We start from the raw sequence: 23,563 nt of genomic DNA, 5'->3' as shown, positions 1-23,563 counted from the left end.
TACTTCAGCTACTACTAGTCCTAAATATAGGAGAAAGAAATGCCTTGCTACCTCAATTCTAAGTGGAGATGGAGAAATAAATGAGGCTGGATTTCAAACATAGGAATGCATTTTTAAAATATTTATCTCTGTAGACACAGAAAGAGGTAATTCCTAGCACTGATGCCAAAATTTAAGATTTCTCCAAGGAACTATGTGTTGATATTTCCTTGCCTCAGCCCAAATTTACAAAATACAGGAATAAAGAGGCTTGAAAGATAAGTAATCACTTGCATTTATGTTGATACACAAATTGATTGTATAAGCAAAATATAAGACTTTGCCTTCACTGTTGAAGAATGTTGAGGCAAGTTCCCTTAGGAATACTGTTTAGACCAAAAGAAGACCTATTTATCACAGGTGTGCAGGGAGTAAGTCTTTCTGTTACTCCTTAAGCAGTCTCTCAGGAAAGAGATAGGATGCTTATTGGACATTACCCTATCTGGGAGCTTATTAGAGGTTAGAAAATAAAGCTTAGGAAAGGGGAGAGGCTTGTGGGAGAAAAACAAAACAATTTATTCAAGTATTAATTCTGGAGTACAGATCCAGTTGGAAAAACAGAAGTGAGAAATTGAGGATAGCTCTATGAATCAGAAAAAAATAATTGAATAGTTATTATTCTGAGTACCTAAAGTTCTAGAACAAGCCGTTATTTCCCAAGGGGAATAAATACAGGAGAAAGTCATTTTTTTCTGTAATGGCATTGATTTCAAGCTATTTTGGCTTCTTTTTGTTTTTGTTTTCTTTGCTGTGTTTTCTTCTGATGTGATTTTTGGTCATATTAGATAACTGACCTCTTTGTTCTATTCTGAAATGAAAGTATACTTTTTGTCACTGTCACAGTTGTCTCAGGACTTACAGAAGGACTGGCGACTGCCATAACAAGTAAAGTCACTCCCGAATGACTGGTGGAATTGTGGAGGACAGCTGCGTGAAGTCAGGAAAATTTAAATAATATCTTATATAAAATTAACTCACTCACATGTATCTAGTTGCTAATAATTCAGTACCAATCCAGTATGGTATATAACAAAATCAGAAAGCAGTAACAAAAATCTACTACACTTTTTAAATATCCTTGGCTTTTTGTCCTGTATTCATTTTCCTTTCTGGTGATAATATCAAAGTTTCCTTGGGAGAAACACATTTCTGCATCCATAATTCTAATTCATGTAGTACTGTTGGTGATATCTCACCCCACTCTTCCATGTGTGGGCATAGGAATGAGCACGAGGTAACAGAAGCAGAGAGACCGTTTAGCACAGAAAATATACCCTGATCCAGGCTAGATAGAGCCAATGTTTATCATGCCTGGGATTTTGCCTTAAATCTAAGATGAAGGTCACTCTAATTCTATTTGTATATAAACACATAAGCATACACACACACAAACACACACACACACCTGTATATAATGTGGTTTTTTTGAAAAATGAGTACATTCTCTGTGCATTATTATTAACTCTGCCAACATAAATTTAAATTTGTTGGATAGATACAACATGATCAATATCAATGTCATAATTATTATGAGTTATTTCACTAAGTTTAATGGTTTCCAGTTTCCATCTTGTTGCAAAACACAGAATTTCATTTTTTTGCAGTCAAAAGTTGATGAACATTGGGTCGATTCCATACCTTAGCTATTGTGAATTGAGCTGCACTGAATATGGGGATACAGATCACTCTTTAATATACTGATTTCTTTTAGGTTGGGTAAATTTCCAGGAGTGATATGGCTGGATGCTATGGTAGGTCTATATTCAGATTTCTGAAGTATCTCCATGCCGTCTTCCATAGTGGCTACACCAGTTCACATTCCCACAAACAGTGGACCAGAGTACCTTTTTTCCTCACATTCTTACCAGAATTTCTCATTGGTTGGTTTCTGTATGAGAGCCATTCTAACTGGAGTGAGGTGAAACCTCACCAGGATTTTGATTTGCATTTCTTCAATGGCTAGTGATCCTGAGCATTTTCTCAAGTGTCTGTTGATCATTTGAGTTTCCTCTCTTGAAAAATGCTTGTTCAAGTATTTCGCTCATTTATTAACTGGATTGTTTATTTTGTTGTTGAATTTCTTGAGTTCTTTATAGGATTTTGATGTTAACCTTTTATCAGTTGCATAGTTTGCAAATATTTTCTCCCATTCTGTTGGTTGCCTCAACTTGGCTGAGTGTTTCTTTTGCAGTGCAGAAGATGCTCAGCTTGATGTAATCCCATTTGTCAATTTTGGCTTTATTTGCCTGTGCTTCTGGGGTTTTTTCCAAGAAGTCACAGCAAGAAAAAGATATCAAAGGGATACAAACTCAAAAGGAGGAAATCAAACTATCCCTGTTTACAGATGTTATGATTCTCTATATAGGGGATCCAAAAGACTCCACAGGGAAAATATTGGAAATCATAAGAGTTTGGTAAGGGGCCGGCACCGTGGCACAGTAGGTTAATCCTCTGCCTGCAGCGCTAGCATCCCATATCGGTGCCGGTTCTAGTCCTGGCGGCTCCACTTCCAATACAGCTCTCTGCTATGGCCTGTGAAAGCAGTAGAAGATGGCCCAAGTGCTTGGGCCCCTGCACCCGCATGGGAGACCAGGGGGAAGCACCTGGCTCCTGGCTTCGGATTCGCATAGCTCCAGCTGTTGCAGCCATCCGTGGAGTGAACCAACAGAATGAAGACCTTTCTCTCTGTCTCGCCCTCTCAATGTCTGTAACTCTACCTCTCAAATAAATAAATAAAATCTTAAAAAAAAGAGTTTGGTAAAGTGGCAGGTTATAACATCAACACAGAAAAATCAATAACATTTGTATACACAGACAATGTCATAGCCAAGAAAGAACTTTTAAAATCAGTCTCATTCACAATAGCTCCAAAAAGAATTAAATAGCTTGGAATAAATTTAACAAGCATGTCAAAGATCTCTATCATGAAAATTACAAAGCATTAAAAAACGAAACAAAAAAAAAACATTAAAAATTGAAAAACCTTCCATGTTCATGGATTAAAAGAACCAATATAATCAAAATCCATACTACCAAAAGTAATTTACAGAATCAATGCAATCCCAATTAAAATACCAATGACATTCTTTGCAGATCTAGAAAAAATGCTGCTAAAATTCATATGGAAACATGAGAGGCCCTGAATAACTAAAGCAGTCTTATACAACAAAATCAAAGCCAAAGGCATCACAATACCTGATTTCATGACATACTGCAGGGCAGTTATAATAAAAACAGCCTGGCAGGGGCACAAAAACAGACTGGTAGACCAAAGGAACAGCATAGAAACGCCAGAAATCAATCTAAGCATCTACAACAAACTTATCTTTGACAAAGAAGCTAAAATCAATTCCTAGAACAAGGACAGTCTCTTTAACACATGGTGCCAGGAAACTGGATCTCCACATGCAGAAGCATGAAACTAGAACCAATATTTTACCTTACAAAAAATCCACTCAAAATGGATCAAAGACAAAAATCTATGACCTGATATCATCAAATTACAAGATAACATTGGGGAAACTCTGCAAGACATTGGCATAGACAAAGACTTATTGGAAAAGACCCCAGAAGCATAGGCAATCAAGGCCAAAAGTGCACAACAATTTTATGTTTTTGTACCTAACCCCAAGAAGAACGTGAATCTGAATTCATAAGATTGTCTGTATCTTTGGGGATGGCTGAGAATGAGTCTCAAAGAGCAGCACTAAGATTTCTGTAACTATGGGTTCCATCATGGGACACTGAGAGAAGACTGAAATCAAGGGAAGGGGCTCTTTGTCCCTCAGATAAACCTGAAGATCCATCCAGGAAAACAGGCAAGCAAGGCATTTTCCTACAGTAAACCAGCATATAAGATCATAGTGTGTTGTGCTTTGCTATGGTAGTCAGGCTGATTTCTTTTTGGGTTACTTGAGCAACAACGGAAGTGAGAAAGATGTAGAGACAATTCAGGGAAGAAAAACTTCCTTTCTGAGAAGGTTAGTAGGTGCTTCTGTAACTAGTTGGAAATGTATTAGATTTTTATAGTTTAGTAACTCTTCATTTTTTTTGGCATGTATTAGGCAATGCTCTTTGTTAGACAATAGGAAGCTAACTTGTCTATTTGGAACTAACATTTCTGAACACTTCATGACACACATGTAACTTTTGCCAGATTTTAATTATCAAGCAACTGAGGCTCACTGACTTTCAGAAAGTAAAATACGTTGATGGTAACTTATGGAGTCAGCATTAGAACTCAGGTATGTCTGACTGCACATTCCATGCTTTCTCACAATAACATACCACTAGATCGTGCACTCGTACTTCATCTCAAAATTATCCTTTCACCAGTGATACGGCAACTACTATTCAAATGAGCGTCCGTACCTCTTTTTAACAGAAAATAACTAAATCATGCATCCTGTACCATTACTAAAGGGTTGTTGATTATATTTGAAAGGAAAGGCCACCACAAAACACACCAAACACCTGAATAAAGAGAAGGTTTATTGTCGAATGGAGGAAGCCCTACAGGCTGCCTCCCCGTGCACAGAGAGAACGACAACCTGTTCTGGGAGAACAGATCTTACAGAGCTTTGCAGAGGGGAAGAAGTGGGAACAGCAAATCCTGTTAGGTGGAGATGGAGCTGACGCCTGTGATTGGGCTATTGGGTCAACTGACTTCTAGTCAGCCAGGCTGGGCTTAGGCAGATGGCCCCATTTTACTAGCAATGTTTCATAGATCTGTCCCATCACTTCACTAATTAAGATTGAATTTTGCTTTAAAAGCCTATTGGTTTTTTTTGTTTTGTTTTGTTTTGTTTTTTGACAGGCAGAGTGGACAGTGAGAGAGAGAGACGGAGAGAAAGGTCTTCCTTTTGCTGTTGGTTCATCCTCCAATGGCTGCCCCGGTAGCGCGCTGCGGCCGGCGCACTGCGCTGATCCAATGGCAGGAGCCAGGTGCTTCTCCTGGTCTCCCATGGGGTTCAGGGCCCAAGCACTTGGGCCATCCTCCACTGCACTCCCTGACCACAGCAGAGAGCTGGCCTGGAAGAGGGGCAACCGGGACAGGATCGGTGCCCCGACCGGGACCAGAATCCGGTGTGCCGGCGCCACAAGGCAGAGGATTAGCCTAGTGAGCCACGGCGCCGGCTAAAAGCCTATTGTTTCAAGACTTACAAGACACTTCGATTCTTTGCAGATGTGTTTTCCCTACACTATGACAAATATCAATTACTTAAAGTAGCATAGCATATCTTTGTAAGGTATCTTCTCTCTAAAAGTAAACACACAGCACCAGCTGGTGAGGTAATTGAAGGAAGGAACTTTTCTGTTTGAAACATTCTTTCACATGTGTTATATTCTTAGAGAACACCGTCTTCTTTCAAGAAGAAAGGATGTGTTTAGACAAAGCAGATGGTAAAGATGTTTAGTGAGCTACCATATTTAAATCTATTAGGAAGTATAAAGATTTAGAGAACTGATATTCAATTGATCAAAAATAAAAATATAAAGTTTACTTGAAAAATATAATTTTGTTCAAAACTATATTTCTCATGTACATAAAATTAGAAATATACAAATTGAAAAATAAGTAGCATGATTACTCTGTAAAATTACTTTATTTCAGGGCCAACATTGTGACTCAGTGGGTTAAGCTGCTGCTTGCTACACTAGCCTCTCGTATCAGAGTGCAGGTGCAGTTCCTGTCTACTCCCAGTTCCCATCCAGCTCCCTGATAATGTGACTGGGGAAACAGCAGCAGATGACCCTGGTAGTTGGGACCCTACAATCCTCATGGGAGACCCAGATGCATTTTCAGGCTCCTCACTTTTCCCTGGCCCATCCCCAGCCATGTGGCTATATGAGGAATGAATCAGCAGATTGAAGATCTCTCTCTCTCTCCCTCTGTCACACTGTCTTTCCATTAAAAAAGTAAATAAATATGTCTTGTAAAAATTACTTTATGTCAGTGACTAATTTTTCAGCAGTTGTAAAATCAAGTCAATTTTATAATTGTACTTCAAAGGAATGTAAACTCACATTGAATATATACACACTTTCTCACAGGTATTTAAACACAGAATAATTTTTAAAATATGGTCAGCTTCTTTCTATAACTGACAACTATCTACATAGGCATACTAATTTTGTGAGTGCCACAAATGTCATGTAAAGTATGTTTGGTATATCTTGTTTGGCCTAGCTCTCCAGTGTAATATATCATAAACTACTGATGGTATTCATTTTACAAGAGACTCATTTAAAAGTGATGGAACAAGGAATATCTGAGATGACTTTTCCATAACGTAGCAACATTATCCATTAGCAGAGACAAGGCTTGACTTCTTTTTCCATGCTGCTAAATTCAGCACTCCATGACAATGCTCTCTTTCTAAAATGCTTCCCATTTTACTGGGACTTTTTCTTTTTCTGATCTAGTTGTGAGTTTTGTTAGCAGTGAGGCATCTGTATCTTTCAGGGAAGCTATGATTAATTAGCTACCAAGGATCTCCCAAATAGCTTGTTCACAATTTTTAAAAGATAATTTATATTCTAGAATTTCTTCCTTTTTTTCTTTTTTGGTTGATGAGTAAAAAAAAGGCTATATTTTTATTTATACCTCAAATTCTGGAGCCCCTGTTGTTGGCTAGACATTTGATGGGGTTTTCCAAAGATTTCTTTCCCCAAAATGTTTCCAAGAATGTCTTGTTATTATGAGAAGAACTCACTTTTGGCAGATTATGTTGATTATGGAATACAATTCACACAGTTATTAGCAAAGAGTATAAAGAGTAATACATTAAATAGTCCCATCCTCAGGGAGATTTTTCTGGATTTTGTTTCCTTTTGAGAACAAACAGTTCTTCTGATTCCCAAGCCTTACAGATTTTACAGTAGACAGTTGACCTGCAGCCAGCTAATGGTGCAATCTCACCAAGTCACAAAGATTTCTATATTTACATTAAAGCTCTCCATTGCATACAAGCTATAAAAATGTACTGAATCACATTTCTCCCTTGTAAGTATGCTCCGTCTGTAGAGATAGGCCTTTCCTGCTGGCCTTGCTCAAAACTGATCTGTGTTACCTAAAACTTGTTTGCAGCATCTTACACTAAGACCCATTTACTGTCTTACATGGGTAAACATATTATGATTTTATTATTGGAAAAAAGGCAAAAAGCAATACAAGGCTAAATAATTTAGTATTTACCACTGCTGAATATGAAAGAACATGTGGCTATTTCTCATATATTTGTTATGTTCTATCAATTATGATATTCAGTAGTATTAATCCTGGCCATTTTAATCATAAAGGAAATTTATCTGGAGGGTATTAGCCCACCGAATTTTTGAGGCTGAAGCTATCTTATGAGAATTCTGTAGTAAAGCCTCAGAAATCTAAGTAGCAAAAACAAATGGACAAGATTGATAGAGCACAAACAATTGAATGCATGAAGTCCAGTCATTTCTTTCATTCTAATGGCATTGAACTCAATTCTAATGACAGAGAATGGGAGCGGGATTTACTTACCCTCTGCTGGTTCCCTGCTGTATCCACCTTTTGGCTAGGTGAAGGCAGACCTCTTTATTTACGTTCCAGCAAGTACAACCAGAGCATGACATAAAGGGAGATATTCAGAGTGCTGTTATCAACAGAAAGGAGGAATAAATTAAACATACTTATGACTGATCTCATGTCCTGAGTACTATAAGCCTTCATAGCACTGAGATTATAAATAGGATTTATCCTCAAAGCATAGGTCAGCCCACCAGGCTAAACTCATTTCATTGTAGGGTCATGCATGCAGTTACCCCTGAATCAGGTCCTGAGAATGTCCACTGACCCAGGAAGGCAGTGGAGGATGGTATTTGGTTTCTAAAGTCTTGCTGCTTAAAAGCATATTAGACTTCTGAACTATCTCCTTTGGATAAGAGGCTATAAATATGTAAGTAACAGGAGAAATCTCACAGCCATCAATATCATTTAATACTCTTAAGATCAATAGATACATTGAGAGCAGGGGAAAGGTGACATTAAAGTATACCTTGGGGTAGGACCACAAGTATTACCAATGACCCTTTTCATGCAAATGTCAATCTGATGTCTTAACTTCATGTGAGCCTTTTTACAAACATAGTTGTGATGGTAGATGTAATATTCAGTTATCAAGATTTTTTTTAACTTTTATTTAATAAATATAAATTACCAAAGTATACCTTTTGGATTACAGTGGTTCCCCCCCTCCCATAACTTCCCTTCCACCCACAACCCTCCCATCTCCTGCTCCCTCTCCCATTCCATTCACATCAAGATTCATTTTCGGCCAGTGCCTTGGCTCACTAGGCTAATCCTCCACCTGCAGCGCCAGCACCCCGGGTTCTAGTCCTGCTTGGGGCACCAGATTCTGTCCCGGTTGCTCCTCTTCCAGTCCAACTCTCTGCTGTGGCCAGGGAAGGCAGTGGAGGATGGCCCAAGTGCTTGGGTCCTGCACCCACTCGGGAGACCAGGAGGAAGCACCTGGCTCCTGGCTTTGGATCAGTAAAGCGTGCCGGCAGTAGCAGCCATTTGGGGGGTGAAACAATGGAAGGAAGGCCTTTCTCTCTGTCTCTCACTGTCTAACTCTGCCAGTCAAAAAAAAAAAAAAGATTCATTTTCAATTATCTTTATATAGAGAAGATTGATTTAGTATATATTAAGTAAAGATTTCAACAGTTTGTACCCGCACAGATAAACAAAGTGTAAAGTGCTGTTTGAGTACTAGTTATAGCATTAATTCACAATGTACAACACAACACATTAAGGACAGTGATCCTATATGGAGAGGAAGTGCACAATGACTCCTATTGCTGACTTAAAAATTAACACTCCAGTTTATGGGTCAGTAATCATCCTAGGCTCTTGTCATGGGTTGCCAACGCTATGAAAGCCTTTTGAGTTCACCAACTCCGATCTTATTTAGACAAGGTCATAGTCAAAGTGGAAGTTCTCTCCTCCCTTCAGAGAAAGGTACCTCCTTCTTTGATGGCCCGTACTTTCCACTGGGATCTCACTCACAGAGATCTTTCATTTAGGTCATTTATTTTCTCTTTCTTTCTTTCTTTCTTTCTTTCTTTTTTTTTTTTTTGCCAGAGTGTCTTGGCTTTCCATGCCTAAATTACTCTCATGGGCTCTTCAGCCAGATCCAGATGCCTTAAGGGCTGATTCTGAGGCCAGAGTGTTGTTTAGGACATCTGCCATTCTATGAGTCTGCTGTGTATCCTGCTTCCCATGTTGGATCGTTCTCTCCTTTTTAATTATTTTATTTAGTATTAGCACACACTAGTCTTGTTTCTGTGATTCCTTTGATCTTAATCTTTTCATTATGATCAGCTGTGAACTGAACTGATCACTTGGACTAGTGAGATGGCATTGGTACATGCCACCTTGATATGTACTCTATAGACTACTATACAGCAGTAAAAAAAAAAAAAAAAAAACCACAACAATGAAATCCAATCATTTGCAACAAAATGAAGGAATCTGGAAAACATCATGCTGAGTGAAATAAGCCAGTTCCAAAGGGACAAATATCATATGTTCTCCCTGATTGGTGACAACAAATTGAGCACCATAAAGGAAACACGTTGAAGTGAAATGGACACTATGAGAAACAGTGACTTGATCAGCCATTGTCCTGACTGTTGGTGAAGAATTTAATACGTTATCCCTTTTAGTATTTTTTGTTCTACATAATACTATTGATTGAACTCTTTAATTAACACACAGATATTCTTAGGTGTTTAAATTTAACTGAAAAGTGATCCCTGTTAAATATAAGAATGGGAATAAAAGAGGGAGGAGATGTACAGTTTGGGACATGCTCAATCGGACTTGCCCCAAACATTAGAGTTAGAAACGTGCCAGGGGATTCCAATTCAAGAATTTTAAATTTATTTCAGTAATTAATATGAGATATAATATGTCCAATAGATAGTAGAGAAGTATTCAATAGAACTTTCTAAGAATTATATTAATACAACATTACATGATTAAATGCCTGAACCTATGATAATTTTAGGGAGTTTTTACATTAGTTCTCAATGATTTACCATGATATGTAATTCTATAATTGGACTGAAAATCACCCATTAGAAACAAAAGCATAAATGAAATGTAACTGACCTTATAATGATTATAAAAGTATGCAAGAACATAAGCTGCTCACAAGCTTTGAGATTTCTTTATTCCATACTTCTTTACATAGCATAATAGCAATATTTAATGATAATTGATCAGCAAAACAATGAATACTATACCTCCAAGGAAGCATTAATAAATTTTGTGGCTGATGTTAAATGAAATATCTTCAAAATACTTGGTTAATGTAATATCAGTAGGGAATCTACAAAAACAAAAGTCTCTCTTAACATTAGAAATATATGCTCGGGGGAAAAAGAATTCATTAATAATTCACATTGTGGTTGAATTACTATGTTGAATCAGTTATCTAAATTGGTCCAAATATGTGACATAGTGTCAACACTATGGTCATTTTCTTTAATGGCAGAAGATTGGTGAAAAATATGTTAAAGGGGGACATACATCTTGTATGTGGGAATTCTGAAATTTCTCTTCACGTCTTCCTTATTTCTCTCTCCCTGAGCCATATTCTCTGATTCTGTCTTCATGCAATATTGACATAATTATGAAATATGTTCAGGATTTTCATTCAAAAATGTAGTTAAAATTACTGATTTTTTAAATTGATTCGATATTACCAGGACTGATTGAAATAAGAGATAAAATTCATGTACTAGCTGCACATTGAAATTGCCTAAGGAATCCACATTTCCATTTTCTATAAATTAATAATTCTTTCTTATGGCAAAAGAAATTGGCTTTAATATTGTTCTTTTGAATTAGTAGTTTAATAGGTAAAAAATAGAGTAACAATAACTGTTTATAATATGATTGGCAGGAGGAGCTTACATGACTTAAAGGGTTTAGCTGCTACCTGCAATGTCAGTATCCCATATGGACACCCGTAGGAATCCAGACTGTTCCAATTCCAATCCAGCTTCATACTGATATGCCTGGGAAGGCAGTGGAAGATATCCCAATGGCTTGGGTCCGAACCATCCACATGGGAGACCCAGAAGAATCTCCTGGCTTCAGTCTGGCCCAGTCTTTGTGTTGTGGGCATTTGGGAAGTGAACCAGTGGAAGGAGTATCTCTATCTGTATCTCTCTCTCTCTCTCTCTCTCTCTCTCTATATATATATATATATATATATATATATATATATCTTTTTTGTGTTTTAAAGATAAATCTTTATGTTTACTTAGTTTTATCTAATTGAAAAGCAGACATACAGAGAGAGAGAGAGAGAGAGAGAGAGAGAGAATTTTTCATCTGCTAGCCACAACATTAACAACTTCACAACTAACCATAATACTCAACAAATAAAAGTGAAAGACCACAGTTCCACAGGAGCATAATCAACAAGGGCTAGAAATAGCCATGTCACAAAATGTCCATTTCATTCCTATATACATTTTTTATATTCTACATTAACTGCCATACATCAGGGAAAACATGTATTTGTCTTTTTCAAACTGGCTTATTTCACTAAATATAAGGATTTCCAGTTGTATCCATTTTGTTGCCAAAGACAGGATTTCATTCTTTTTAATGTCTTAGTGGTATTCCATTGTGTATATATACCACTTTTTCTTTATCCAGTAATCAACTGATGGATATCTGGATTGATTCCAAATCTCATGTTTTGTGAATCAAGGTGCAGAAAACATTAGGTTACAAATAACATTTTCATATGTTTATTTCATCTAGTTTGGGTAAATTCCCCAGGAGTGGGATGGCTGGATCGTATGGCAAATCTATGTTCAGATTTCTGAGGAATGTTTATACTGTCTTCCAGTTGTAGTATTACTAGTTCCCTCCAACAGTGTAGTAGGATACCTTTCCAACCTCATATCCTATCCAGAATTTATTATTTTCTGATTATTGGGTGATAACCATTCTAACTGGGCTGAGGTAAAACCTCATTGTGGTTTGTTGTGATTGTTTTTACATTTTCCTCTTACCTAGTAATACCCGGCATTTTCTATGTATCTTTTGTCATTTGTATTTCATCTTTGGAAAATGCCTATTCTTTGTCCATTTCTTAAATTGATTGCTTTTGTTTTTTAATTTATTGAGATATTTATAGATCCTAGATATTAATCCTTTATCAGTGACACTATTGGCAAATATTTTGTCCCATTCTGTTGGTTGAGTGTTTCCTTTTCTGTGCAGAAGCTTCTTGGTTGATGTACTCCCCACACTTGATTTTAGCCAGAATGCTGAGAAGCATTGTAATCCCATTTTCTATTTTGCTTTTATTGCCTATGTTTCTGGGATCATTTCCAAGACGTCTTTGCCTATGCCGATGTCTTGTAGAGTTTCCTCGATGTTTTCCCTCTACTAATTTTATAGTATCAGGAGACCAAGGAAAGTACCTTGCTCCTGGCTTCAGATCAGCATGGTGCGCGGTCTCAGCACGCTGGCCGCAGCGGCCATTGGAGGGTGAACCAATGGAAAAGGAAGACCTTTCTCTCTGTCTCTCTCTCTAACTGTCCATTCTGCCTGTCAAAAAATAATAATAATAAAAAAGAAGGGTCTTTATTTGTGATTCAAACTCTGTTATGGTTATTGGTCTATTTATGTTTTCTATACTGTCATGACTCAATTTTGGTAGATTGTATGTGTCCATATTCATCCATTTCTTCTAGATTTTCCAATTTATTGGCTTATAGCTATTTTCAGCAATTCCTGATGGCTATTTTTATTTTAGTCCCCACACCTTATTTTGTTAGTTTGGCCAATGGTGTATTGACTTTGTTCAGTTTTTAAAGGAAAAAAAAACATCTATTCATGTTTATAATATTGTTTTTGTTATAATTTTGTTTGTTTCTTCTCTGATTTGCATTATTTCTTTCCCACTACCAATTTTGGGTTTGGTTTATTCTTGTTTCTCTAGATCCTTGAGATGCTTTGTTAGAAAATTTATTTGATGCCTTTCTAATTTCTTAATGTAGGCACCAGTTGCTATTAACTTCCTTCTTAACACTGCTTTTGCTACATCCCATGTTTTATGTGTTGTCATTTTCATTCATTTCTAGGAACACTTTTATTTCTATTTTTTTTTTCTTCTTACCCACTGTTCATTCATTCTCCACTGTTCAGTCTCCATATGTTTGCATATTTCCTAGAGATTCTTGAGTTGTTAATTTCCAGATTTAGCACATTGTAGTCAGGATAGATACATGGTACGACTTCAAATCTTCTATTAGCATGGAATATCATTTTCCATCCTTTTACTTTCAGTCTGAATGAGTCTTTGTTGGCAAGGTATGTCTCTTGTAGACTGCAAATAGATGGGTCTTGCTTTTTTTAATGTATTCAGCTAGTATGTATGTTTTAATTGGAGAATTTAAGCCATTTGCATTTAAGATTATTATTATTATTTGACAGGCAGAGTTAGACAGTGAGAGAGAGAGAGAGACAGAGAGAAAGGCCTTCCTTCCATTGGTTCACCCCCCAAAATGGCCACTACTGCAGGTGCGCTGCACCGATTTGAAGCCAGGAGCCAAGTGCCTCCTCCTGGTCTCCCAAGCGGGTGTAGGGCCCAAGGACTTGGGCCATCCTCCACTGCATTCCTGGGCTACAGCAGAGAGCTGGACTGGAAGAGGAGCACCCGGGACAGAATCCAGCAGCTCATCCAGGACTAAAACCCGGGGTGTTGGTGCCACAGGCAGAGGATTAGCCTAGTGAGCCACGGTCCCAGCCCTAAGATTATTATTAATAAGTAATGACCTTGTCCTGCCATTTCCCCATAAAGATTCCTGTTGTTTACTTTAGATTTCTTTTGTGCTTTTAATATGAGATTTTCTACATTCACATTCTTTCATAATGATGGGTATTATACACTGTTTCTGCATGAAGCACATCTTTAAGAATGTACTTAAGGCTGAATCAGTGGTAACAAATTCTTTTAATTTTTGTTTTCTTTGAAAGATATTTATTTCACCTTCATTTTTTAATGAAAAATGAAGTTACAGAAAGAGGGAGAGACAGAAAGAAAAGTCTTTTTTCCAGTGGTCCACTCCCCAGATGGCCACAGCAGCCAGAACATCTTCTGGATCTCCCACATGGGTGCAGGGAGATCCAGAAGGTGGCTTGTTTTTTCAGGCCATAAGCAGAGATCTGGATCAGAAAAGCAGCAGCTGGGAAATGAACCAGCACCCATATAGGATGCTGGTGCTACAGGCAAAGGCTTAGCTTACTATGCCACAGAGCTGGCCCCTGTTTCACCTTCACTTATAAATGAGAGCTTTGCCTTGTTGAGTTTTTTTTTTTTTCTTTTGCACCTTGGACTATGTCTCTCCACTCTCTTCTAGCCTGTAGGGCTGCTGATGTGAAATCAGCTCTCAGTTTAATTGGGGATTCTCTGAACATAATCTGGCATTTTTCCCTGCACATTTTAGAATCTTTTACTGTTGAAGGTTTGACTATAATGTGTCATTGTAGAGATCTTTTCTGATCATGTATATTAAGAGTTCTAAGTGATTCCTATACATGGATGTCCCTGTCATCATCTAAATGGTGTAATTTTCTTGCTATTATTTCACTGATTAGGCCTTCTAAAACATTCTCTACATACCTTCAGGAACTCCTAAGATACATATGTTTACCCATTTTATAGAATTCCATAAATCTCAAACATTATTTTCAGTTTTTTCTTCTTTTTTTTTTTTACTATTTCTAAGGGTTTGTCTTCTAACTTAGATAGTCTTTCCTCTGCTTCAATAAATTTGTTGTTAATACTTTCCACTGTATTTTTATATGACCTATTGAATTCTACATTTCTGATATTTCACTTTGATTCTGTACTACAAGATTTTTATCTCTTGGGAAAATTGTTCATCCATGTCATGTATGGATTTCTCTAACACATGTATTTTCTTCTCTATGTTTTTTGGTACCTTATGATCATTCTTTTGAATTCTTTTTCAGACATTTCATCAGTATCTTCATCTTCACATTCTAATATTGAAGGGTTGTTGTGATTCTTTGGGGGAATCATATTTTCTTAGTTGTTCATGTTTCTTGTGTTTCTGCATTGATTTTTGGCATTTGTGGAAACACTTGTTGGATTTCTCCTCTAATGGTTTTTATCTTTGACCTATCCCTTTTAGCTTAATGGAGTGTCTGTTCCTTCAATGGATATCCAAAGGCATGTGCTGGGTAGGGCCAGGGAGCTTTAGCAGTGATCAAGTGTGGGACGCGAATCTGGAGTGGGAGTTGTTACTGTGGCATAGTAGGCTATACCTCTGCCTGTGGTGCTAGCATCCCATATGAGCTCTGGTTCAAGTCCTGGATGTTCTATTTCTGATCCAGCTCCTGATAATGTGCTTGGAAAAGCAGTAGAGGATGGCTCAAGTGCTTGGGCCCCTGTACCCATGTGGGAGATCTGGAGGAAGCTCTTGAATCCTGGTTTTGGATTGGCCAAGCTCCAGCTGTTGCAGCCATTTGGGGAATGGGCTAATACATGGAAGAGTGCTCGCTCTCTCTCTCTCTCTCTCTCTCTTACTGTAAGTCTATAACTCTGCTTCTCAAACAAACAAATAAATCTTTAAAAAGTAAAAAAAAAAAAAAAAAGAGTCCAGCGTGGGGGCCAGTGCTGTAGTGGGTTAAGCTTCTGCCTGTGGTGCCAGAATCCCATATGGGGTGCCAGTTCAAGATCTAGCTACTTCACTTCCAGTTCAGCTCCCTTTTGCTGGCCTGGGAAAGCAGTGGATGATGGCTCAAGTACCTGGGCCCCTACATCCATCTGGGAGACCAGGAGGAAGCTTCTTGCTCCTGGCTTCTGCTCCTGGCTTCTGATTGGCCCAGCTGCAGTCATTTTGGCCATTTGGGGAGTGAACCAGCAGATGGAAATAAATATAAAATTTACTTGAAAGATAGTCAGAGACGAGACATTGTCCATTTCCTGGTTCATTTTCCCCAAACACACAATACTCAGGTCTGGGTCAGGAAGCAAGGAACCCAGAAGTCAGTTGATATTTTTGTGTGACTGTCAGGGAGCAAAGTTCTTGAATCATTACCTGCTGTCTCACAGAGTATGCATTAGTAAGAAACTTGAATCTGAAGCATAGCCAGGACTTGAACCCAGACACCAGGATACGGGATGTATATGTGCCAATGTGTATGTAAATTGCTATGCCAAAGGCACATCCATGGCAAAATATTTAATGAATTTAGAGTAAACTAAGATCTGAGGCTTGAATATATGAACAGATATTAAATGTTGGGGTTTAGTAGTATGAATGAAATCAGATTTTGTAATAAGCAAATGGATTGTGCTTCTATGTCCTAGCTAACTTTAGACCAGGAGTGGTTGGTTTTATCAGTTTTACGACTCAAACTTTTGAATTAAAATATGAATTGCTCAAATAATTTCATATTGTTAAGATCTTATAGACTGAAAACCCAATAAAAATCTCAGTCCACAATCTTGTTAACATAATTATATTATAATGACAGCAAATCAGATTAGTTTCAAGATTACTCTTCAGTACAAGTCTTGTTTTCCTTTTCCCTTTCATCAAGTTTTTGGAAAAATGTCTCTCCTCTGGATTCCCAATAGCAAATTCTGTATTTTTATTAATAACAACATCTGTATATTTTCCAAATAATTAGACTATACTTTTTCCCTACTTTTTTTGCAATCGGAGATTAATAACTTATTGAGATAATACTGTCCAATTGCATTGGAGAGCATTCAGCAATGCTGTGTTCTAGTAAACTACAAGGAAAGAGGTACACTTTTTTCGTTATTAAATACCTTATCTTCAGTGTAGGAGGATATTTAATGAAAAATAAAACTAATATGAAAACGGAAGTAAATGTCAGGTACTGAAGTTAGTAAGCCCCTAATAATGATTTACCTAGGATTTTGAGCTGTGGTTTCTAATATTTATCCACTCATTAAACACTGTGCTAACTTTTGACATTTAGATTTTGCCTACTAGTAGAATTGAAATGAAAATAATGGTCTTTGAGGCTTAGCAGGTAATACTGTTTGGAACAACTAACATTTGGTGAATTTAAATATATGAACTTTACTAAATGCAGGCTTTATTTAAAATTAATTTATAGGTGTATGTAAAATATGATTCCATGTTTGTATGCTTATTTTTGGTAAACTGAATATTTTAAATCTTTGATATTTGTTTCTCCACTGCCTTTAGGTTCAAAGTGTAATAGATACAAATGATCTTATTATTTACAGTTTTGAATCTATCAGTTTATAGTAACACCTAATTATTTTTAAAACTCATAACAATTATGACAGCAATTTATTTGTAAGACTATAAAAAACAGTCTATCTATACTTTATTTTTACAAAGTGTTAAGTATGAGGTGCTAAATAACAAGTTTCCAGAGATAAAAACTGGATCTTATACAATCATGAAATTAATAAGAAATCAGTTTATCTCAGAGTCTAATGTAGGTGAGTACATCTCCTTAGACTTTTTGGCTGTTATATGTATATTTTCCTGATATTTTTGAAAGTCAGAAAAATAAATTTAGGGAAAAAAAACAATAAAGAACCCTGGAAAAATGCATTGTTTCTAGTCAAGAGTGAGAGGGTAAGTTTCGGACCTCTTGGTAATGATTTGACATTTATAGATGTATCAGGAAGTGCTGAAAACATCCTATCTCCACATGACAATTAATCCCTGTTTCCTCCAGAGCACTTGCAGTTAAAGAGTTAACTAAATCTTTCCTTCCCAGTATTCTACCAAAAGTGATTTGAGGTTGAGACTGATTCTGCCCATGTGACTAACGATACAATCTAGTAAGATGCTTCCCGTCACATGTCAGGAATATGGATGCTAGCTGTACCTGATGTGTGAAGATGGAAAATTAATATTTTTCATTTATATTTTTGGACATTCCAGGCACACTGATGAACACAGTTGTAATTTATTAAGGAAAATGCTACAGATTAAGGTAATTAAGCATCCATCTACATTTGTATTTCATTTATAGTTCATATTTCTCCTTGTAAGATAGTATTTTAAGAGGATGTTTCCAAGTGATAATTGTATTACACATTCTGAATTTAGTTATAATACAAGAAATATTGGATTATTTCAGGGTACAAACCATTCATTATATGAAAAGACCTGTTTGGGCATGGACATTACAAATAGTAAGGCATGCTTGAAAGTGTGTACTTAATTTCTCCTCCTAAAAAACTTGCTAAAGCTTTGTATTTCAGCTAAAAGCTTAAAAATTAAAAGGGTATACTTAAATATATATTATAGTACATAGCTGTACAAATATTTTATATGTTCATTTAATTGTTTCTTATATTTCTTAAATATCTTATAAAACAAGGGAGAGAAAAGTACATTTTCTGAGTGGGTAGATTTGTGTGTTTTGTATTATGACACTTAATTCTCTACACCTAAGAGAATTCAAATCCCTTACCTTTTGCAATGTGATACAGTCAGGGAGAGTTTTAGACATGAATTTGCCTGAATTTACATATGCAGTTAACTTTCAATTTTTTAATTTATATTCAAATGGTGATACTGACCATCCTTTATTTAAGTAAATTTTCTGAAAGCATATTATGAAATAGTTTTAGTACAAATGTGTGAATTTTTATCAAATATCAACTTGTGTCTGCTGAATTTAAATTTCAGCATAACAGGTATTTATAATTATACCTAATTTGTACTTTCTAAAATAAAGGTGTCTAGTTTTTGTTTATTTTTGACATGATGCTTTTGTTAACCTTTAATCTTGAGCTTATGGAATTGCTGTCCTCTTACTCCATTTTTCGTATTTTCTGTTCCAATCCAAACCTATTTGTAAAAATTACATACAAACAAAGCCTTGTAATATCATCCCTGGAACCTGACTGGCTTAAACTATCAGGCTTTGGAGAAACTTATCTTATGATAATAATCTTTTTTAAAAAGATTTATTCATTGACTTATTTGACAGGCAGAGTGACAAATAAGAGAGAAACAGAGAGAGATTCCATCTGATGGTTCACTACATAAATGGCTGAAAACCCAAGGTTGGTCCAGGCAAAAGCCAGGAGCCCGGCTCTCCTTGTGGGCTCCCCCAAGGGTAGCAGAGGACCAGTTGCTTGGGCCGTCATTTGCTGCTTCCCCAGAAACATTAGCAGGGAACTGGATCAGAAGAGGAGTAGCAGGGGATAAGAACTGGCACCCCACATAAGCAGCTGGTGGCTTAACCCATTACAACACATGCCAGCGCATGAACTTGTTTTCTGAAAATGGTGAGTCTATTAGCATTTAGTAATGGAGTTTAACATCATTCACTCTAAGGCAGCTTGAAGGAAAATCTCAGTGCTTGGTAATGAGTGCTAATAAGATTTGATTTTTGTTACTCTAAAATGAAGTGAATTCTGTACCTAATTTGATCACTGGTAAGCTTGCTGGCAAAATCAAATAGACTAATACAGAGGAGGAGACATACACTATCTTATATGAAATTCAAAACTTGAAACCACTAATGGAACCATTTAACCCATTAAGAAAGGATCCTCTAATGTAAATGTAGCTGATGATATGTCCTAGTCAAGTTATCAGTGCCTTAGACAGCTCTTTCCAGTAGAACTTTGCTCAGTGATAGAATTGTTCTATAGCTGCCTTGTTTGATGCATTAGTTGTGAGTCATATGGGCCTATTAAATTCTTAAAATGACCCATGAGACTGAAGAAACAGGTCTTTGATTTTATTAAAACAGCCTTCATGTAAATAGCTACCTGTCTATATATTGAACAATGTATTTTATAGCAGACACTTCTGGCATTTTCTTGTATCTGAGGAGGAAAGCAAATTTAGATGTCCACAAAGACAAAAATACCTTTGCTAGAGAATACAAAACGTTTCCATTTTTTATTTTTTTCTTTTTAATTTATTTATTTATTTGAAATCAGAGATTACACAGAGGAGTGCAGAGAGAGAAAGAGGTCTTCCATCCACTGGTTCACTCCCCAGACGGCCGCAATGGCCTGAGCTGTGCCAATCTGAAGCCAGGAGCCAGGAACTTCTTCCGGGTCTCCCAAGTGGGTACAGGGGCCCAAGGACTTGGGCCATCTTCTACTGCCTTCCCAGGCCATAGCAGAGAGCTGGGTTGGAAGAGGAGCAGCCAGGTCTCAAACTGGCGCCCACATGGGATGCCCACACTTCAGGCCAGGACATCAACCCACTGAAGAGAAAGAGTAACTGTTAGTGCTCTAAGTGAGAAACAATAGATTTCACGTTTATCAAGGAAAGCAGAATCTGGAGGGGTCCACACACCACGGGTTGGATGCTGATCCTTGGATGCTGGCTATTAGAAATATTGTCACAGCTGTTTCCCAAAGGTGAAGGTTTCGAATTTCACCTTCATCCGAATGGATTTGTTGTGGAATTACTTTCTCATGCCACTCCCACTGATGTCTCCCAGGAATATGCCTCATTTATGGAGTCCAGCTCACATGATAGCATCTTACCCATGAGGAAATTTAGGTAATTATGTTTCTGTGCTGTAACTTGAGAATCATGGGAACAATAAAGTTCTGGTTTTCTCACAGTTGTTAATGTGCACAAACTTGAGAAAAAAGAAAATTTCATTTTAGCTCCAGTCACATCTTCAGAAATATACCTGAAAATGTTTTCAATCATTTATGCTGGGTAAAAGTAAAATATAAACAGTGAGAGATTTGAAGAATGAATTGTGTATTCTGTTGGCAAATGTGCCTGACATTCTGTTCAGTAAGTGAAGGCTCTAGAGTGACTAGTGAAACAAATCCACTGTTATCTTCGTCTATGACTATTTCTTTGTAACTCTCAATGTGGAGTTTCTTGTAGCTTTGATTATTAGGGGTATTTCAGAAACACATTATTTGTTATTTCATTTGGGTCCTATTCAGTCCCTCCTGGACATTTGGGGCTGATGTAATCCCATATAACATTTGCTTTATAAAATATAAAAGAGGGGAATGTTGGTAAAATGGCACAGTCTTACCTGTGGTATGATGTATGCCCCGGACACCGTCCTAAGCTCTAGCACCTGCCGCCATTGCTGGAAGCCAGGTGACCAGATGGCCCAACCACAGGTGTCAGTTCCACCCCCACCCTAATGGGATTCACTGCTCCTACTCCCTTCCCCCCAGCAAAGGTGTAACAAGACCTGCTCCCGGTGCACACACTCTCTTTCCAGATCTCTCTCTGTTTCTTCTTCACCCTCTCTCTTTTGATCTCTCCCTCTCAACTCCTGTCTCTTTTTTTCATTGCCCCTCCCTCCAACCTTTTGGATTTCCTCCATCAATAAACCTTTTCCTTTAAGAATAAAAAAAAAGAAGTACTCTCTCAAATATGATTTGTTATATAAAGAATTTTAATTTGTCTGTAAATGATTTGATTGTGAGAAATGATGAGGTTGTCATTTCTCCAAGTTCAAATGATCCAGATAATCTGGGGAATTGAAATGAATGAACATCTCATGCTAAGTCTCATAGTTTCATCTTCTCCTAACAGGGTCCTTCCTTTCACATAGCAACTATCTATGTTTCAATTTTACACATCTTTGGAGTTTGGCATTTTGGGAGTGAATCATGGCCCTGATCCTTAACATTCTTTGCTTTTTAGCTGCAGGTGATAAACGCTCTGTAATATATTCCCGGGAGACTATCACATACAATCATTAGTCTTTAATAGATAGTTAAGCATCCATATCCTGGGGAGATGCTGTGATTCTCAGTTGCCCCCCAGAAAGCCACCAATTTCCTTGTTGTTACAAGTACTATATTCTCATAAATTCCCATACACTTGATGTATTCCACCTGCCAGGCCATTTACTTCCAGTAGTACCCTATCTCCATTTACCACACCAGGATAATTTGGACACTCATAAAATCCTTTCTTTGGTGGGCCCTCTGTAATCTCCACACAGGAGTGATGGCGTCTCATTACCTTCCAGGCAGAAAGTATTTCAACTCCAGAATTCCATCTGCATCTGAATTCTCTCAGGCCATTTCTGGCACCAGTAATTGTTGTAGGGGTTCCCTGTGGAGGATGTGCATTATGAAATGCTTCCATAATCACTGTGTGTTGTCTTTCCCTTATTTCCACTTATTTTTATTATTTGGGGCCCTTTCCTCATGGCCTGATTTTTGAGTCACCGAGAGATGAAGTAATTGTGAAAGTGTTATACAGATAATTTGAGGCTTAGCATGACACCAGCTGCCTCCAGAGACAGTTCATTTTTGCTGGAAAAATGAGGACAGTAACAATTCAGGATTAAATCAATTCAGTTTTTAGAATTGACCAAATTAAAAGTTGAGTTATGATAGTGTGGGATTTTGTGCCTCCATTTCATTCTGCTTTGAAGATAAGAACTTTCAGGTTCCTGGCTGAAAGTGAAGAGTTGGTCAGTTTCCATTTGCCATGTAGAATGCAGTTTTTCCCATAGATCCACTAGAATGATGAATACTACAGACCCCATCTCACCTTCTCTGTAGTCCCCTCAAGGTGCTAGAGATATCCTCAGGGCTGAAGTGACCATCAATTCTCAGTGCACCTCCCTGGATGTCAATTCTAGCTCCTGGTACCCAGATGTTGGCCTGAAAACCCTTCACCATGTTCTCACATCTGATACCTTCCAGCAGACTGCTAAAATGCTTTGTGTAACTTTTCTAATCATCTTCTGACGATAGGCTTGTGACAATGATTAGATTCAAGATTAACAGAAGCAGAAGTCTAGGTTAATAGCTTTCAAAAATAGAACTGGCTTAACAGTAACCAATTTAAGACTTTTTACCTGTAAAGGTGTTGTATTTATAACCATAAATGCCAGGGGCAATTGTGGTAGCACAGTGGATTAAGCCAATACCTGCAATGCCAGCACCTCATGTTAGAGTGTCAATTGGCCGGCACCACGGCTCACTAGGCTAATCCTCCACCTTGCGGCGCCGGCACACCGGGTTCTAGTCCTGGTCGGGGCACCGATCCTGTCCCAGTTGCCCCTCTTCCAGGCCAGCTCTCTGCTGTGGCCAGGGAGTGCAGTGGAGGATGGCCCAAGTCCTTGGGCCCTGCACCCCATGGGAGACCAGGAGAAGCACCTGGCTCCTGCCATCGGATCAGCGCGGTGCGCCGGCCACAGCGCACCTACCGCGGCGGCCATTGGAGGGTGAACCAACGGCAAAAGGAAGACCTTTCTCTCTGTCTCTCTCTCACTGTCCACTCTGCCTGTCAAACATAAAAAAAAAATAAATAAATAAAATAAAAAATCTAAAAAAAAGAAAAAAAGAGTGTCAATTGGAGTTCAGCTGTTCTGCTTCAGATCCCACTCTGTTAATGTTCCCAGAAAGATAGCAGATGATGGCCCAAGTGCGTAGTCCCCTGCTGCATACATAGGAGACCCAGATGGAGTTTCTGGCTGCCGGCTTCAGCATGGCTCAGC

This window comes from Lepus europaeus, chromosome 17, assembly GCF_033115175.1.
Source record: "Lepus europaeus isolate LE1 chromosome 17, mLepTim1.pri, whole genome shotgun sequence".
Classification (NCBI taxonomy): Eukaryota; Metazoa; Chordata; class Mammalia; order Lagomorpha; family Leporidae; genus Lepus; species Lepus europaeus.
This window is presented reverse-complemented; position numbering follows the sequence as displayed.